The following is a 19,169-nucleotide window of genomic DNA, read 5'->3' on the forward strand; positions in this document are numbered from 1 at the left end:
AGATGCAGACCTACTAGAGAATGGACTTGAGGGTACAGGGAGGGGGAAGGGTAAGCTGGGACAAAGTGAGAGAGTGGCATGGACATATATACACTACCAAACGTAAAATAGATAGCTAGTGGGAAGCAGCTGCATAGCACAGGGAGATCAGCTCGATGCTTTGTGACCACCTAGAGGGGTGGGATAGGGAGGGTGGGAGGGAGGGAGATGCAAGAGGGAAGAGATATGGGGACATATGTATATGTATAACTGATTCACTTTGTTATAAAGCAGAAACTGACACACCATTGTAAAGCAATTATACTCTAATAAAGATGTTAAAAAAAAACCACAATGAAATATCATTTCTCACACACTAGGATGGCTATAACCAAAAAAAAACAGATAATAACAAATGTTAGCAAGAATGTGGAGAAATCAGAACCCTTATCCATTGCTGTGGGAATGGAAAATGGTGCAACCACTCTGTAAAATCATCTGGTAGTTCCTCAAATGGTTAAACACAGAGTTACCATATGATCCAGCAATTCCATTCCTAGGTATACACCCAAGAGAAATAAAAACATATGTCCACAAAAAACTTGTACATGAATATTTCAAGCAGTATTATTCATAATAGTAAAAGGTGAAAACAACCTAAATGTCCATCAAGTCATGAATGCATAAATAAAATGTAGTATATTCCTACAATGGAATATTATTCAGCCATAAAAGGAATGAATACTGATATATGCTACCACATGATTGAATCTTGAAAACATTATGCTAAGTAAAATAAGCCAGTCACAAAAGATGACATATTATATTACATTTATATGAAATGTCTAAAAAAGGCAAATCTATAGACAGAAGCTAGACTAGTGGTTACTTAGGGCTGGGAGGAATGGGGGCCTAGGTGGATGATCCCTAAAGGGTACAGGATTTCTTTCTGCGGTGATGAAATGTCCTAAAATTGACTGTGGGGATGGCTGCACATATCTGTGAATATACTAAAAACCACTGAATTATATACTTCAGGCAAATTGTATTGTATGTGAATTATATCTTAACATAGCTGTTTAAGAAAAAGAAGGTCTGAGTGATTTTAATCAGTAAGTAGACTGAGATGAAAACCATTTCCCCATCCTCTGCTGCCTGGACTCTCCCCACGTTCTCCCTCTACAGCGCAAACAGTTACTCTGGTTCCTTTACATCTTCATGATGCTGGCTACGAAATGAATCAGTTCTGGACTTTGTGAACTGCTGTACTCGGGCCAAATACACTGACAAGTTAGCTGTGTGAAGGCCCTGCCTCATCTGCCTCCAAGACTAAACACTAAGGCCAGCCCTCCACTGCTGGGCCACACCTTTCAAGCTCTCAGGACGGAGAAGTGCCTCTTCTTGGTATCCTAGTGTGTTACCATGTGAGAAAAGGTGGGCAGACTGCACTGCACTAAGGCACTTGTGAAATATCAGCTGTTGCACATGTAAACAATCCCAGTCCTCTAAATATCTATGTGCAGAGTTACTGGAACCATTAAGAATTTCAACTATAAAGAACCCAGCCTCCCCACCACTTCACCATTTCAACTTCCACAGTACTGCAGTCCCACATCTTAGTGTTTTTATTTTCAACTCAGACACACCAAAACATTACAGATTTGTTCAAACACCTTGCTTTGCTTTTTGGCTGGCATTGCCTTGGCCCCAGGTATCTCCCCACCTCCATCTGAGGCTGCACAAGCCCCTAGTAGCCTTGACTTAAGCCATTCAGTGCCAGCACATGGTTGTACTTCTCACTAACCAAGTTAATAATCACTCCCCATTTAAAATCGGATCTTGGTCTCCATCCTTTGTCAACAGAATATTTGACTTAGATTTCTGTCAGCTGAGCTAATATAAACCACTTCCTTGCAGAGACAGAGAATCTCTGAAACAATTCCTCCTAGCTTGGTCATTCATTATACAGAAATATATGCCACAGGCCTGGAAATAGAAGATAAAGCTCTTTCTGGCACAACCTGAAAGTACATTACGTGCTTCCTATGACTAAGCTATTTATTAAGAAAAGGGGGCTGCTTAAAATGGGAAAAGCGTATTATCTCTGCTGCCGAGTTGTCTGAAAAGGGGCCAAAGCTCAGAGCAGACTCCCACTGTTCAAAGGTCTGACTTCTTCATCTGGAATTTGCTCTGGTGTAGGTCTGCTGGTCTTTAGATTTTGATTCCATGAAGATTTTGATTCCATGGCTATGGCTGCCTTTCAAATGCTGTTATGTATGACCAAGAACACAGTGAGATCCTGGTAGGTGAAGGGGAGTGTGCACCTGACTGCATCTGGGCTGAAGGCGATCCAGGTCCAGTCCCATCTCTGTGAAGAGTGCTCCTTCCTTGGCAAGAGTCACTGCTGTTAGCACCTGGAGACGGACCTCTAATTTATTACCCGGTCCCTGAGGAGCATCTTTCTTTAGTGATGAACTTGGCACGTGTGGAACAACTCACCGTCAAAACAGACACATCGCAGATGTGTGCCGGTGTCTCCTTTCTCACCACCTGTCCCGCCATGAAAGCTAGCATGCAGAGGTCCCTGCCCGCAGACCCACGGGGAGCCACTTGTCACCCTGTCTTCTGTGCAGGCAGCATAAGGGCCCTGCACCCAGGAAGGTTCATTAATTTCCCCCCCCTCATCCCCCGAGTCCTTTTCTTTACTCAAGTGAAAATGTACTTGTTAATTCCTAACATCAGTTAATAAATGTCATCTTCAAATATTTTATGTGACTCTGAATTTGACAGATGAAGATGGCTTTTCTTGTATAAGTAAAAAAAAAAAAATAACCACCAAACCCCCAGTCCTGCTTCTTTTTTTAGTAACTCAAGTGAGACTTGGGAGGGAAAAATAAAAAGGTGAAAAAGTGTCAAAAGATATTTCCTAGGTTGACAGTTGAAATAACTTCTAGTCAAATCTTCTTCAGTGAACTCCTTAGAATGTGCTACAGAGGGAAAGAAATCCAAAACTCTAGAATGAAATGTGTCAGGGTAAGTGGAGAGTGTTTCTGGAGTCAGATGATCAATAATACCAGTCACAGAAGGAACTAGCCAGTGGCTGAGGCCCAGAGGAGCCCCTCCCTCCCCTCTTCCCCTTTCCCCCTCCCTGCCCTCCCTCCTTTGTCCACATTCACTCTCTCTCTCTCCCTCTACCACTCTTTTCCTTGCTCCACCCTACCATTCTCCCAGATAGCTTCCCCCATCCTGCCACTGGGATCCCAGGCCTGACAGAAGATGACTAACTCTCACAGAAGTTAACAACTTGATCAGTCTGACAGCCAGCAGGTGGAGGAGTGGGGACTGGACCCCAGGCCTTCACTCAAAACCCCCCAGGAAACACAGCAGCCTTAGTGCTGGCTCTACACTGGGCAGTGAGAGAGTCTATCCCCCACCCCACCCACCTTGGTTTAAAACAAAGAAGTCTCCACAGACCCAGTCACTTCCTGAAAAGATTCCACCCAGGACATTTATGGAAGCCTGTTGTGTTTTGTTAGAAGGATGCCAGGTCTTTCTAACCCCTATATGAGAACCCCAGGGACTGTGAGGGATACAAAGCTGTGATGTACATAGCCATCCTCGTGCTCTCTGCCAGGATGCCTGGGACAACGCTAGGCTCATTCCTGGGCCGAGTTGGGTCCTGGCCCACTAGCCATGAGAAAGCCCTGGAGGTCTCCTCAGCCAGCTCCGAAGGCGTGTGGACCAAGCAGAGTTGTGGAGCTGAAGGAATGCAAGACCAAGGCCAGGAAGCCATGGAGTGCATGGAGAGCCAGGAGACAGGAGGCAGAAGGCCTGGGCCCACTGCGAGGTTCTCAGGATTCTGCTCAGAGAAGAGTCAGAGCCCAAGGAGCAGAAAGCAGACACATTTACCAACTCTGAGGTCACTGCCAACGCACCTCGTTAAATTGTAGCCAACAGAATGCAGCACCGCTACACCTGGGCAATACTGTGTCTGCAACCTGTATGGCAGGTGCTAAGCAACTATAATGCACATCAGCCTCAGCCCTGCAGCAGGGCCCACCTGCGATGCCAAGTCCTTAGTTGTAAGGAGATACTGGAGTGGACAAGGGGCACTGGGGAGGGGGCTTTGGAGCAGTGGCTATTCACTAAGGACACACACTGTTTCAATATTTGAGCCACTGACTCAGCCACACCAATGCTTCCTGGCTGGAGGGTGGTCCTGGCAGCAGGAACTATCATTAAGAACTAGCCATGGTGACACTCTGATCTGGTTATAACCAGCTGACCCTCATCGTGAGCGAGGAACAGCCAGGGTGCCAGGCTTCTCCGAGGTTCCCTCTCCTGGGAAGCTCTTGTTGCTCATTAAAGCATGGCAGATAAGGCAACTGACTTGGGAGTCAGGCAGACCTGCATCTGAATTCAGACTTGGACAAGTAACTTAACCTCCCTGAGCCTCAGTCTTCTCATCCATAAAATGGGTGTGCAATGGCAATAATGGTGGCTAAGACTTTATGAGCCTTCTGATATGCTAGAGTATGTGTCTGTCTCTCTCTCATCTAGTCCCCAAAATAACTCCACAAGTTGAGTTGCGTACAGTTATTCTCCCCTGAGACACAGAGTGGCTAAGTATTTTGCCTGAAATCACACACGGCTGAGTGGTGGCGCCTTGATTCTAACTCAGGCTGTCTGGCTTCAGAGCCCATCCACTGACCCACCAGATCTGATTACCTCCTGCTCATGGGGGTGCTGAGGGCATCCAGGGAGATGGTGTAGATGAAGCACTCACCACGGCACCTCCCCACGGTCAGCCCACGTGGGGCGGCTGCTGTCTTGATTATCTATTGTTATCCCTTGGGAGACAGGAGCATCTCGGTGGATTTTATGTTGATATCTGCTGGATTTTTCCCTCAAAAAGAGTGAACAAAATGAAGCTTCTCTGTGAGTTCAGTGTTTCTTACTCACAAAACTGACAGTTCTGTTCTTTAGTATCCTTCTTTTCATTCAACACAGTAGCCCAAACTGTACTTAAAAAAACAGTGCCTTTGGGATGAATGAATATGAATGAATATGAATATCACTCAGCTGTTTGCTGGACACAGTTCAAGAGAGCGTAGAGCAAGAAGGACAAAAGAAGAAAAGAGCATTTGGCCTGGTGTGGGGATGGGAACAAAGTTGATCTGGCCACTTTCAGTATACCTGCTTCAAGTCTTCTTTGAAAAAAGGAGGGTAAACTGGCAAATAGGAAAAGAATAAAATCCTTATATATGGATACATTTAAGACACTGGGATATTCTGTCTCAAAAGGGAGATATTCCACTGATGAGTGACAGGTGAGGAAGGATCCTGAGACAGGTGCTAACGACAAACTTAAGAAAACAACAAAGAGCAGAGAGTATGACAACCTATTCTTGAAATCCAAGAGCATATTCCAGAACACTGTAAAAACTTACTAAGCAAAGAGCCTCTAGTCAGTCTTTAAAGTCTGGTTTAGGAAAAAGCAAACCACTGCTACCCAATTATGTGCGCACCTTAGGAGGGAGGGCTTGGCCAGGTCTGCCTTTTCTCAGGGCTCCCGAACCAGCTGAGGAAACCTCCCCACTATCTTCCCATTGATGGCCCATCGCAGGCACCTCTTCAATTGGGCTCCCAAGGCACTCGGTTCTGCTATTTCCCCTCTTTCACTCTGCCTTTGATGGCAGTGAATACGTGAAAACCCAGCCCAGAAAAGTCTCTGAAGGACAAGAACGGTCCAACTTCCCTGCACCCATCACTGGGCTTTGAATAAAGCAGACCCAAGGGAGGACAAGCCCATATGGACTCAACTGCAGAGGCTCTGCTTCAAAGCTCTAGTGGGAAAACCACAGATTTGGGGCCAGAAGACTTTTAACTCCAGTCTGAGTTCCATCATGTAGAGTTCTATGCCTTCAGTCTCTCTAAGATGTGGATCAATCCACCTGCCAAAAGATAAAGTCACAGTGTGTTGCATTTATCTGAGTACCGAGCTAGGAAAATATCTACCAACGTAGGTATGAGACAGTGCAGGAGCAGCTGTTGAGGCAGAGACCACTCAGGGGCTGTCCTACTTCCATGGAGTAAGAGGGAGAAAAAGAGAAAAGATCAGCAATGCTCAGAAGTGACTCTCCCACTTCAGAATGGAGAGAGAATGCATGACGGTGGCCCTTTAGAGATAACAAAATAGAGCTGCCCACATTGTGCAGAGAATGACATCTTGGAAAATAAGGCAACCACACTGTTCTTACTAGAACTCTACCTGAAACATATGAGGCATGAATTTTTGGGTGTCACAGGATTCACAAGCAGGCATTTGGAGGAACTGGTAAGCACTGAACAGAGATACATCTGAGAGCTGGTGTCCTATATTCACAGCCCACCTGTGCTGCCAACACTCTTCAGGTAGTGAAGATGCAGGCCAGGCAAGAGGAGGGTGCCTGAGACAGGGAGTAGAGCAGAAGGGACAAGATACCTTAGTCCTGGGCCTCCGTGAGGCAACCCCTCACCTCCAGAGGGTCCAATGAGGCTCAGGAACAGCTGCTTCATAAAAAGCCCTCTTGCAGGGTACCTGAGACAGTGCCGATGAGAGCACAGTAAGACTGCTCAGCTGCCTGCCTTTGGCTGGAGAATAGAAAACCTCACTTCTATCAGTGTGACTCTTGGAAACACTGAGATATTCTTTCCCAAGTGCAGAGTGTTCTTCATATTTGAGGCAGGGCTTCCCCATGTATGGGATACCCATCAGTGGGTGACTGAAGCATCATGGAATCACTTTAGAAGGAAACCAATTCTCTTTTCCCAGGCCAACATCGTTTGTATGAAAATAACTGCTGCCACCATAGGGACACAAGATGACACTAAATACCATCTCCAGCAAAGGCAGTGTCTGCACATGAATGAGTTACTCCATGGTCCTCCTACCTCCAACAAAACCACTGTCAGCCATACCCGCCACAAACTGAAAGGACTAGCAAGTGGAAGGCCATTAGCAGTGTACACACAGATGTGTTTCCTTTCATCAAATAGATGTGTACCTGAAAAGTACTTGTAGTTGAGTAGCTTTTGTAAATCAAGTTCTTTTGTTCTTTTGTTTTTAATTCCTAAAAAAGCAACACATGTCCCTGGTAACACATTCGAACTGAACAGAAGGGTAGAAAGTGGAAGGTAGGTACTTTAATTTCCTATACATCCCTCTAGAAGTGTTCAGTATATTCAACCATTTATGTATATCTTTCAAACACACACACACACACACACACACTCTCTCTCTCTCTCTCTCTCTCTCTCTCATGCATTGTACTACGCATTTTCTTCTACATCCTTATCTTTTCCTCTACGTCTTGGTCACTTATCGGCGTACCCTTGAGACCTATCACCTGAACACATGGAGCTACAGTTCTGAGTCTCTGAGTCCCAGGAACACCAACTCCTTCTGAGATGTTAGTGGTTGTTCCAGGATAAAAGGACGCCCTGATCAAAGAAGTTTGGGGAAAGCTGCCTCATATAATTAAATGTCTTTCTGTCTGATAGAAACTCCAATTCCTTGAATATCTCATGGACACAATGGACTGCCAAGAGTGACAGACTTTACATGGCACCTCCTTCCCTTATTTCATCCCAAAACATTCTTTCAAGGACTGCTTACTGACATCTTGTGCAACATGATCTCTCTTTGGGATACTCCCAGCCCTGCCCCAGGCTTTACCTAAATTATTTCCTACCCTCCTTTCAAGCGTCAGGCAAGCTCATCTTCTTCAGGAAAACGTCCTCAGACCATGGCCGTACCTCACTCCTGGTTCACCCCTGGTCCAGGCTGAGATGCTCTGGGACACACTCTCGTTGGACCAAAGCTCCCTCCATTGCACTCCTTCTGGTTGCATTAAATGCTCAGTGGTGTGATTACTCCCCATCTGCCTCCCTGCTGGCCTAGAAATGTCAAGAGAGCACAGGCAGCATCTGCTCATTCATCACCACCCCTAATGCCTAATGTCTGCCACACCAGAGGAGCTCTGTGAACGTCTATTAAATAAATACATGAGGAGCTTCCCTTCCCTGGTGGTACAGTGGTTAAGAATCCACCTGCCAATGCCGGGGACACGGGTTGGAGCCCTGGTCCAGGAAGATCCCACATGCCACAGAGCAACCAAGCCCATGAGCCACAACTACTGAGCCCGCATGCCACAACCACTGAAGCCCACGTGCCTAGAGTCCGTGCTCTGCAACAAGAGAAGCCACCGCAGTGAGAAGCCCGCGCACCACAACAAAGAGTAGCCCCGCTCACCACAACTAGAGAAAGCCCGCGTGCAGCAACGAAGACCCAACGCAGCCAAAAATAAATTAAAAACATAAAAATAAAAATAAATACATGATAGTGGTGTTCCCAGAACCCAACTCTGCAAACGCCACGCCAGTCCCTACAGAGGAAGAATTCACTTCTCCTAAACCTACTACAGTGACCTTTCTGGTGAGGCAAAGAGCCTTTTTGCATGTTGAATCACTGCTTCCTTACTCACTGGTCTCATGTGCACTTTGGTATGGCAGGTTTGCAGGATTAAATGTGGAACCGCCTCATCTCTGACAGAAATATCCTCGACACGTGAGCCACTGGGACATACTGACATTCTGATACAGAATTTGCTTTACATTTTTAAAACGACTTTCTGCTGCAACATTTATTTTGATCAGGGGAAGAGACTGTAAGTGTTTATGCAAAATAAGACGGTGGAGGAAATTTATGAAATTTATAAATCTATCATTTATGATAGATTTCCATATGGTGGGAAGAAAATAGCACGATTTGACAAAAAAAGGGTCTTCCATTTGCCTCACACGTGAAGCGTGCACATAAACAGGTAGGACACAGCTAACTGAACATGCGGGCACAGCCAGAGGGCGGTGGATGTAGTGGCATATAGGACAGAGTCTAAAGAGGCAGGGTATCCAGGAGGTGCTGAAGGCAGTGTTGGGGATGCAATGTGGACTTGCCCATTTTACTAGCTGAGTCATGCTGACCAATCTCTAAGCCTCAGTTTTCTCATCTGGAAAATGGGAATAATAATTGTTTCTACTTCACTGAGTTGTGGGTAGAATTGTATTATATTAGATCATGCTTGTGCCTGCACGTCATAAAGACCACATAAATGTTACCTAGAGGAAAGAAACTGAGACACGGGGACACGAGTGGACTAATGCACAGGTGAGTGTCTCCAAGGACAATGGCTAGTGTGTTCTGGACAGAAGAGTCCATAAGCTTGGAGCTGGGAAAGGGGAAAGAAAGTGAGAAGTGAACAGGAAGATTTCCTTTACTCCCTCTCTCCCCTGCAAGAGGAGGCACAGGAAACAGCTGAGGCCCCCGGAGACTTCTGAGAGTCCTGGGTCCCATACAAAATGAAAGCAAAGAGTGTTATCTCAAACCCTACGGCATTTAACTGACAATGACACCAAGGTTCTTGGCAGCTGAGCAGAAGGACATGAACACCAAGAGCTGCCCCCTTCCCCCCTCCCCCCCACCCCCGCCGCCAATGCAAGCACGATGAGCAGGGGGAAGATGGGCGCAAGTATCAGGGACTGGCCGTATGCAGAAGATACTCATGGGCTTCCAAACCCCAAGCAACTCTGGCTCCACACTGTTTTCTGTTCATTGAATTTCTTGATGTACAACTCCAGTGATAAAAGGGTTTCCAAGGTGCAGGAGGAAAAAGAATGTCAATTTGTTCAGTGTCATAGATACTCCCAGGCATAGGCCATGCCACTGTGGGCTTTACACTATCATCATTCTTATAACAGTACTAAGTCACTCTTAGTAAGCTCTTACCACCCACTAGCCACAGGGCTAAAGATTTAATATGTATTGTTTTCATTTAATCCTCACAAACCCTATGAAATAGGTGTTACCATAATGAGTACTTAACAGATGAGCAAACAGCATAGCCTGAGCCCTTGTGGTGGCAAGGGTCAGCATCAAGGCAACCACCACACATCACACTCACACCCAGATCCCACGCCCCTGAACAAGCCTCTGACCAACCCAGCGCATGCCAGGGAGGGCTGCTGAGGAGCCCAGGGCCAACTGCAGGACTCTCTGTGTGTCTCCCCTGTTTTCCCCAAATCCTGAAGGGCCTACCTGCATTTCCTCAGCAAAGCAATCTCTTTCTCATTCTTGGGGACCTGTGGCATAGCATGGCTGATTGAGTCAATCCAGGGATAGTGGTTCTTAACGATTTTCCCCACTGGAACACATCTGACCATGAGCCCAGGCTGCAACATTCACGGCTGTCATTTCCAGAGTGCTGAAAATGGTCCCTCCCTCCCAATCAAAATACAGATCGGAAAGTAAGCACCTAAGTGTGATGTTAGCATAGGAATGACCTTCAATTCCCTCTAAGTCATCAAAAAAAAAAAAAAGAAAGAAAAGAAAAGAAAAACAAATCACCTACAAACTCTGACTCTCTACTATTTACTGTGACATTTCACAAATGTCGAGACACCAGGTGAAAAAAGAAAACACTGTTAGTATATCATTTCTGCTCCTGCATTGTCCTTTACTGACCTGGCCCCTCCTTTTAGAATTCCTCTAGCCTAGATTCAGCTCCTACCAATCGCAAGCCTCCATCCTGATTTCTATTATTCTGAAAAGAGAGAGAATAAAAAATGCAAACATATTAAAAGACCCTGAAAGTAGTATTATCTCATTAGACATACATCTAAGACTATTGTCTTCAGAGGGAACCCTATCCCCCAAAAATCAAATGCACAGAGAAGTAGAATTGACAAACCAAAAGCAGAAAAAAGAAACCCAGCAATCTGTTTGTCATGACGTATAGCAGCATAGGACTAAAGTACTCATATAGTGACACAGGTTCAAGAAACATCTGTGGAAGAGCTTTTCTATTCCAGCCCTGGTGCTAAGTTCCAAAGGGGATGAAGAAAACACAGCCCCTGCCTCCAAGTTCAAGGGGGAGAGAGCCCAGTGAAAAGGAAAGCACCAAACCATGGGGACATAAAAGAAGGACAGGTGACTGTTCTGGGGAGGAGGGCTGAGGCCAGAAGGCAAGACCAGGCTCTAGGAAGCTGCGCTGTCAGGAAAGGGGAAGCCTAGCTCTGCAAGAGGAGAGCAGGTTGAGGGGAGGGCAGAGCCCAGGGGTAGGCATTCAGGGAGTCAGAGTCCTGATCTCACGACCCGGAGGAGGTGGAAAGGGGAGGCCAGTGAAAGAGGGCAGAAGCCCGGTGTCAGTTTGTGACGATTTGCACGTCATCCTGCAAACAGTGCTGAAGGGAAGGGCAAGTGTGTGCTGGGCTTGGGCAGGGCCACATGGAACTCCCGCCCCCGCCCCCAGGAGCAGGAGCTGGAGAGAGTTTGACATGAGGAGTCAGCGTGTACCAATCAAGTGTCCCAAGGTATGGATGCTGCACCGGGCCCGCACCCTTACCTCTGCTAATGCCCAAAATGACCCTTCACACCTTACAGATGGGGAGACTGAGACTCAGAGCATGAAACATTTTTCCCCAGACCACCGAGCTGGCACTCACAGAAGTTCGAGGCAAGTCCAGGCCTACCACACTCCAGAGGCTCCCCAGTGGTTCTGAAAAGAGTCTGGAAATGATTCAGGACAGGGACAATGGGGAATGTACAGGTCAGTACCAGGGTGAAAGGGGACCAGAGGGACAGGAAAGTGTTTCAGAGAGCCTTAGTGGGAATTCCCTTCTCACTTGCTTTTCAGGAAACCCTCCACCAGCACCTGAAGTCATGCATTTGAGTTTCACCCCATTTAACACGCCAGACCTGACCCTAGAACAGAGTGGGGGAGGTTGGTTTGGAATTCTCTCACAGTAGGTTGTGAAGGATGGCAGTCCCTACCTGCTGCCTGCAACACACCGGGTAGTGGTAAGTGAAATACTGCAGCTAAGGTGCTCAGTACAGAGTATGCCTCTCAGTAAGTAATCAGCTCATTCACTCATTCATTAAACAAGTTCAACATGTGGGTTAAACATAAGCCTAAGCAGAGGCCACAGCAAGCCACAGGACATCCTCTTTCCACTAACACCACCTCTGATGAGATAACAGAGATAAAAGAGACCCAAACCTATGTGTACACAGATACACATCTTCACAGACCTATGTTTGTGCTATGCCCACACGCACAGTCAGAAATGTGAAAGAACTGCCAAAAGAACTTGAACTCAACCACTCAAATGGTGAATTTTAAGACAGAGACAGTCACTCTAGGACATAAAAATATAATTTCCAAACTAGAAGAGAAAAATGATGAGTACTTTGGGATAACAACTGTGGGGTCACTTCAGTGGCACTATCATCTGTGTATCTGGCCAAACACTCTTGTCCTGTCGTGCTCTCACTGATGAAACAGGGTTGGGAACATTCACCTGGCCGTGGGGGGCCTGCAGGTGCCAAAGGGCCATGTGCTGGGGAGGGTCCTGAATGTCCTTCGTTAGAAGCGAAGCAGTCTGTACAGGCCTGATCCTCTGATCCTTATTCAAGATTCCAACTTATGGCCATAGCACCATCACCTTCAGTTAGTGCCAAAAATAGATGTAAAAGCAAGAGTCTAGCCTACTCCAAGTGTTTAGCTCAGAATTCGAAGGAGAAAACAAACCATTTAGAGTCCATATTTGTTTTTGACATCCTGGAGTCAGTTTCTTTCTTTCTATCCTTCTTTCTCTCCACCACCCCCTTCTCTCTCACTCTCACTCTTCTCTCTCACACAGGTGCACACACACACACATACCCCCAAGCAAAGGGAAAAGAAAGAAACAATTTTTAAACACAGCTTTTAAAAAGGTTCATGAGCCTTCTTGCACATCAAATGGCTCCTAGAAAACAACCTCTTAATGATTTCCATGTAAATGAATCAGAAACATATGGATTAAATTTCCCTTAAAATATACACATGTAATTAAGGGGAAAAGTGCTTGGCAAAATGCATTTTGCATTTTATCAAACCCAGCACTGGAAAAATAGGTTGAGACATCTGACAAATCCAAACCCAGCAATCCTGCCCGTCCCTACGGCAGCCCGGGACCCAAGTCCGCCAGGCTAGACCTTCCCCTTTCTTGGGATTTTCAGAAGAACCTACTGGATTGTAACACACAGGTTGGTTCCTCAGTCTCTACAGTGGTGGTTATGGGTCTCCCTTTTCCTGGACCTGTGTTCCTCTTCAGGGGCTGGGCCCCCATACACAGGAGAGCTTGCAGCCCATGCTGGCCTGACTGGGCACCTTCCTGGGATGTCTAGAAGATGAAGGGGTGGCCTCGGTCATGCCTTGCAATTCATACCTCACTCCACCTCTGCCAAGCAGTGAACCTCTCCCAGGCCCTCCATTACTGGTGAAGGAAAGGGAATCGAGACTGGGAGCTATTCCCAGTGTCTTTTCTTCACCTGTACGAGAACCAAGTGAGAAGTTTTTCTAAACTGCTCCCTTCATTCATTTGCTCACCTGGCAACAAGTATTTATTGAGCACCTACTAGGTGCAAGGTACCATGTTGAGGCTGGCAAGTCATCAGAGAAGAACACAGAGAAGGTCCCTGCCCTGGTGGAGCTGATGTTCTTGCTGGAGCTCACTCTCTGGGGCCCGATGCCCAAGGGCTTGCACCTTCACCATCCAGTCTGGGCCACACACCATTCCTCTCCACTGGGCCTTCTCCGCACCAGGCCCTGGACTTCCCCTCCTCTCCCTTCTTCCCTCTTCCTCAGTGTCCGGGCCCAGTGTTCCTCTGCAGACCTCTTCCCAGCAAAGCTCTCAACCATATTTTACCTGTCTCCGTGGTTTCCATGAGCTTCTGATGGCCTTCACAGCCTCTCACCACCTGGCCAGCCCTTGGAGGCCCCATACCATAACCTGTCTGACTCCTCCCCACCCCAAGTCCCCTTGGACACCACACTCCCTCATTGTTAGCATCCCAGCCCCATGCCCACCCCCCTGACACCTGCTCACTGTTTAGTCCTTCTGCTGGACATGCTTCCCTCCCAACCACTCCCTTCCCGTCTAACTCCTTCCTCTCTACCTCCTCTCAGGGAGGGCTTTCTTGGAGCCCCAGGACCAGGCCCGGCCCCCTGCTACATGCCCCTTAGCACCATACTCTGCCTGCCCGTCACCTGATCATGACTTGTTCAGCATCTGTCTTCCCGCTCTGCTCAAGGAGCAGGGCCCACATCTTTCCTAGTTGTGGGCGTATCTCTAGAGCTTGGCACAGTCAACATTTGATGAATGAAGGAAGGAAGGAAGGAAGGAACGAATAGATGAGCAAATACTTTATAGAGGCAATAATATTCTGCTTGTCCTCCCTGCTATGTCCCACTTTCTGTCCCAAGCAGACAGTCACATCAAGGATGTTTGCAGGGCTGATATGCAGACGCTACATGAGTCAGCACCTCTTCCCAGCTCACATGGGAACCTCAACTCATTGGAGTTATGACACTGGGTATCACGGAGGGAAGAGGAGGCATGGCCAGAGAAGGGTCTGGGGTCTCACTACAAGGAGCAGGGCCCAGGAAGAGTTGGAGCTTCAGAAGGAAGGCTGGTGATGGATGGGCCCAGGGCTGAGGTTCTCAGCCTGGGCAAAAGTTCCGAGATCCCAAGGTGACCCAGAAGTAACTGAGCCCCAGACACTTGAGGGAATAGGTACCCATCCTCTCAGAGCTCATGGTCAGAGAGGCAGCCAAGTAAGCTGGACTCCTCATCAGAAAATCCAGGTCCACTTGCCATGGACCTTCCTACCTATGTGACTTGGCCTCCCTGACATTTAGTTTCTTCATCTGAAAAACGGAGATGAGAATATTGCCTAACCTCCCTCAAGGGGCTGCAGAAGGAAATAAAATGAGGCCACAGTGGTAAAATGATACCACAGTTTAAACTGCTTAACTTCTAAAATTCACATTTTCCTTTATCCAGCCTAAAACTACTGGAGAATAAAGCTACTACTTTTGCCTCTTTTCTGCTTGGGTCTAAAACACTGACGTGCTACAGGATTCTTTCCCTCCCCTCTCTCCCCCAGCCAAACTATAGAATCATTTGTGTTTAATGTTATCTATGGGCACATTTTCAAGCCATCACCTTTTTCCTTCCACTTTTATCATGTCTTTCCTCTGTCTTGACAGCACCATGGTTACAGCACAGGTATGGGGAGGAGGAGGGCAGGGAAGCAAAATGGGATAAGGAGAAAGGGGAAAAAAAACCCCAAACAACACAGAATCACCGAAACTGCCCTTTTGTGTTCTTTAGCAACCACATGAGACAAAAGAAGCAGAAGTTTAGGGTCAAACTCTGGCCAATTTCCAGTTCTTGGATTTCAACCACTTTAAAACAAAAATATTTGGGAGCCAAAGTATTGTCTTTTCCCTTATGGCTCACAGAGCAGCAGCCCAGGCACTGGGGTGGCATGTGGTCCAGAGAGGACACAATTAATGAAAATGCTGGGTCTAATCCTGCCTCTACCAGCTGGGGAACCTGTGACCTGTTGTTACTCCCTCTGAGTTCAAGTTCTTCCTGTCTTAACCATAATTGCCTGTGAGAATCGAACAAGTTAATACAGTGATAATCACAACAGAATGCATTGGTCTTCATCGAGTACCAGACTCTCTGAAAGGCTACCTGTGCTATCTAACTGCAACCCCATGACATGAGTCTTATTTCCCCTCCAGCAGGTGACAAGAGACAAGGTCAGTGGGCTAGCCACTGCACCCCAACCCACACGAGCATTATTCTTGCTGTGCTCATGATAATCCTATAAGGTCAGTACTGTCATACTCATTTGACAGCTAAGGATGCTGAGGAATGGAAGGAAAGAAAAACTTGCCTAAGCTTGTGTACTGGGTGGCCTTCTCAATGTTTAATCCTCACCAAAACCCCCTGAGAAGGTGACTGGGATTATTATCTCCAGTTTCTGAATGAGGAAAATGAGGCACAGCTATTTCATGTAGTCACAGATGCATGGCTGGTGTTAGCCATAGTGGCAGGCGGTCCTTACCAGGCTGGCTCTGGTTGTGGCTCTGGCCCCTGGCTGCCCTCTCTCATGACCATTTTCTAAGCCTTATTCTCTAACTTTCTGGGAGAGCCTGTGAGCCACCCAATGTCCTTTCAAAAAGTATCTTTTCGGGCTTCCCTGGTGGCGCAGTGGTTGAGAGTCCGCCTGCCGATGCAGGGGACACGGGTTCGTGCCCCGGTCCGGGAAGATCCCACATGCCGCGGAGCGGCTGGGCCCGTGCGCCATGGCCGCTGGGCCTGCGCATCCAGAGCCTGTGCTCCACAACAGGAGAGGCCACAACAGTGAGAGGCCCGCGTATTGCAAAAAAAAAAGTATCTTTTCCATTTAAGTCAGCCAGGGTATGTTTCTGCTGCTTGCAGGCACCATGGAAAAATGACAGCCCAGGTGGCATTCCCTACCTCATCCACTGTAGAAAACCCATTATGTAAAGAGCATGGTGCTCGGGGGCAAAGGAGGGCACCAAGCAGGCTGAATCAGCAGAGCCCCTGCCCTCGGAGAAGTAAAAGAATGTATGCAATGTACTTCTAGAACAAAGTGATACCAAAACAAAGGACCAGAGTCACTTACAAAACAAAAGTGTAATGGAATTGAAGAGGTTGTACTGAGCTGTTTTTTAAGAATGAGCATTTGGATAAGCAATAAACAGGGAGGCAGGGATAACAGAAATGAACAACAAGATACAATGGAGGAAAGAGAAAAGTGTACTCAGTGAACAGAAGGGGCTCTCACCTGGGTAGACAGAGATGAGCAGCAGGGATGAAGGGGTAGGTTGAGGGCAGAGCATATTTCTTTCATACACACATATACAAACACACGCATACCCAAATACACAAAAACATACACATTGTGTATGTGTAGGTGTGTATGTGTACCTACATATGTGCCTGTGTAAATTTTATACCACTTCAGCCTAGAAATTAAAGAGTTCAGCTTTATCTGAATCCACTGTCAGACCATCCTCAGGTCTCACAAAAGCATCCTGACCCACGCTTTACTCCTAGAGGAAATGGATTGTTCACAGCTTCTAAGGCATGGGCAGCTAGTCTCCAAAGATGTCTCAACAGATGGTAAGACTCGCTGGTCGGGGATGCCAGAGCAGCCGCTCAGCAAACATCTGCTGGTTTCAGGAAGAAGCTGCTTCATCAGGCACCATGAGGACCCTAAGACACATTTCTAGACTCCAGACATATGTCTCTTTGAATTCTCGTGGCCAATAGGTCAGTTTGCCCTCATGTCACCAACTCTGAGCCTGCAATTTCTGTCAGCGCCTTCGAGAAAGGCACCTCAAGCACAGAGGTGAGCACTGACCTGGCTGAACAGCCTGGTTGCAAGGCCCTGCCGAGGAAGCAAAAGAAAAGCAGATTACAGAAAAGAGGTAGATTTTATCAGCAAGTTTCCTCTATGCCTAGAAGTTATGCCCAAGAGCACAGCACACAGCAGCTCCTAAGCAAGTATCATATCAAACCACTCTGCTATGTGCCCATGGGGGTTCAAGCTGCCAGGGGAGCATTGCCCCCTGTACTGGTTTCCTTTGTTGGGGGCAAGATTTCTAACCCAGGAACATCTCAGCTAGTGACCAATCTCTGAGCATGTGTTTTAAGTACATGTCATCAATAACTAGATCTGAGCTGGAGAGCACTCTAAACATGAAATACATTTCTGCAACATGAAAAGAAAAAAGACTATTTGGGGCTGGTTTGAATTAGGTAGAATGAGACAGGAATTTTCCTGAAGTCCCCTGCTCTCTTCCTTGGGCAGCTACTCACTGCCTGGCAGAATCAAGACACAGTGCCTGGGGGCTTTAGCCCATGACCCACTGCCTAGCTGGGGGACCACTGTGTCTGAGTAGCGGTGGTAGGCAGACCTCATGAGGGGTGCTGAGGATGACGTTAAATAAAACTATCTACCTCTATGGCTCAAGAAATCTGACTATATATTATGATTCTGCCTAGAGAGACTTGCAGTCTGTGTGATCAATGGCAGTGCTGGTCCCCTAGTGCTGCCACCACGGAAAGGTACAATTATGCCTTTAAAGCTCAAGGTGCAATTAAATCTCTATAATGGGGCTAATGGTTCAAGCAACCTTGAAGCAGTTGCCATATTTAAAAAGATCATTCTGAATTGTTTTATGTCTGGAATTGCTCTGTAAAATCTGAACTTTTCATCTTCCGTTGAGAATGTATTTAATGCTGAGAGAATGGTCTTTTTGCAGACACACTGCACAAAAGGGGGTTTCCTTCTCATCTGGCAGGATCTCCCTGGAGGACTAAACTCCACTGGACAAAGCTGAGCTCAGCCCTCTAAGGCTTGGGTTCTTAGGAATCTGCTTTCTGAGGAAGAGTCCAAAGTGAAGATTAGGTCACAGGATACAGTCCAATCCAGAGCTCACTAGGGGCAACTTGGACTGACATCACTTTCTCTGAGAGACAGAAAAGAAAAACATGTGGCAGCTCACAGGAGCAAGTGGTCAGGTCCCCTCCCTGGAGCTCCCACTGCCCCGGTCTTTCAGTAACTGTGGCCAGCAGGTGACACACGGTATCCTATGATCTCTTTTACCTGTCTGGTCCCTAAGTTCACTATGAACCTCTCAAGGAAGGGGCTGCATCTGGTTCACCACAGGGGACCCAGTAACCATCAGAATAATTAATGGATGGGGTGCTGCCTCACAGAACATTAAGGACGGGTAACAGGTCAACCACGAAAGGGAGACATTAGATATCCAGACCCAAAGGACAGGCACAAGAAGAACACTACAGAGATGGTGAGTTGGAAGCTCTTTAATCACTGACCAAGCTCTTTAAACAGTAACCTAGAACAATTCAGAAATGCAATTTATACTCACGTTATTTCCCGATAATAATGATAACTAAGATGCACTAGGCAGTTTCCACGAGCAACAGTTGTGCTGAAGATGCTTAGGCATCACTTCATATCCTCACAATAACCCCCTGAGGGAGGCAGTATTCTTATCCCTATTTTACAAAGAAGGAAACTGAGGCTCGGGGAGGAAAAGTTACTTGTTTAGGATTACAGAGCCAGCAAAAGGATGAGCAGGATTCAAGCCCAGAGCCTGTCTCATGACCACTGCTTTCCTGCCTGTGATACTGAAACTGGCCCCCAATATTTCTAAAACATCAATAGCTTATAATGGAGTAGATTTTTATTTTGAAGATGC

The 19,169-nt window shown here is 46.9% G+C and overlaps 1 protein-coding gene across 5 annotated transcripts in view; it reads right to left on the reverse strand.

Annotated features, from left to right (window-relative positions):
* The window catches only part of CACNA2D3 (calcium voltage-gated channel auxiliary subunit alpha2delta 3), a 784,865-nt gene that overhangs the window by 459,500 nt on the left and 306,196 nt on the right, over window positions 1–19,169 (reverse strand). The gene's annotated exons all lie outside the window — the stretch shown is intronic.

Source organism: Globicephala melas, chromosome 11 (assembly GCF_963455315.2).
Source record: "Globicephala melas chromosome 11, mGloMel1.2, whole genome shotgun sequence".
NCBI lineage: Eukaryota > Metazoa > Chordata > Mammalia > Artiodactyla > Delphinidae > Globicephala > Globicephala melas.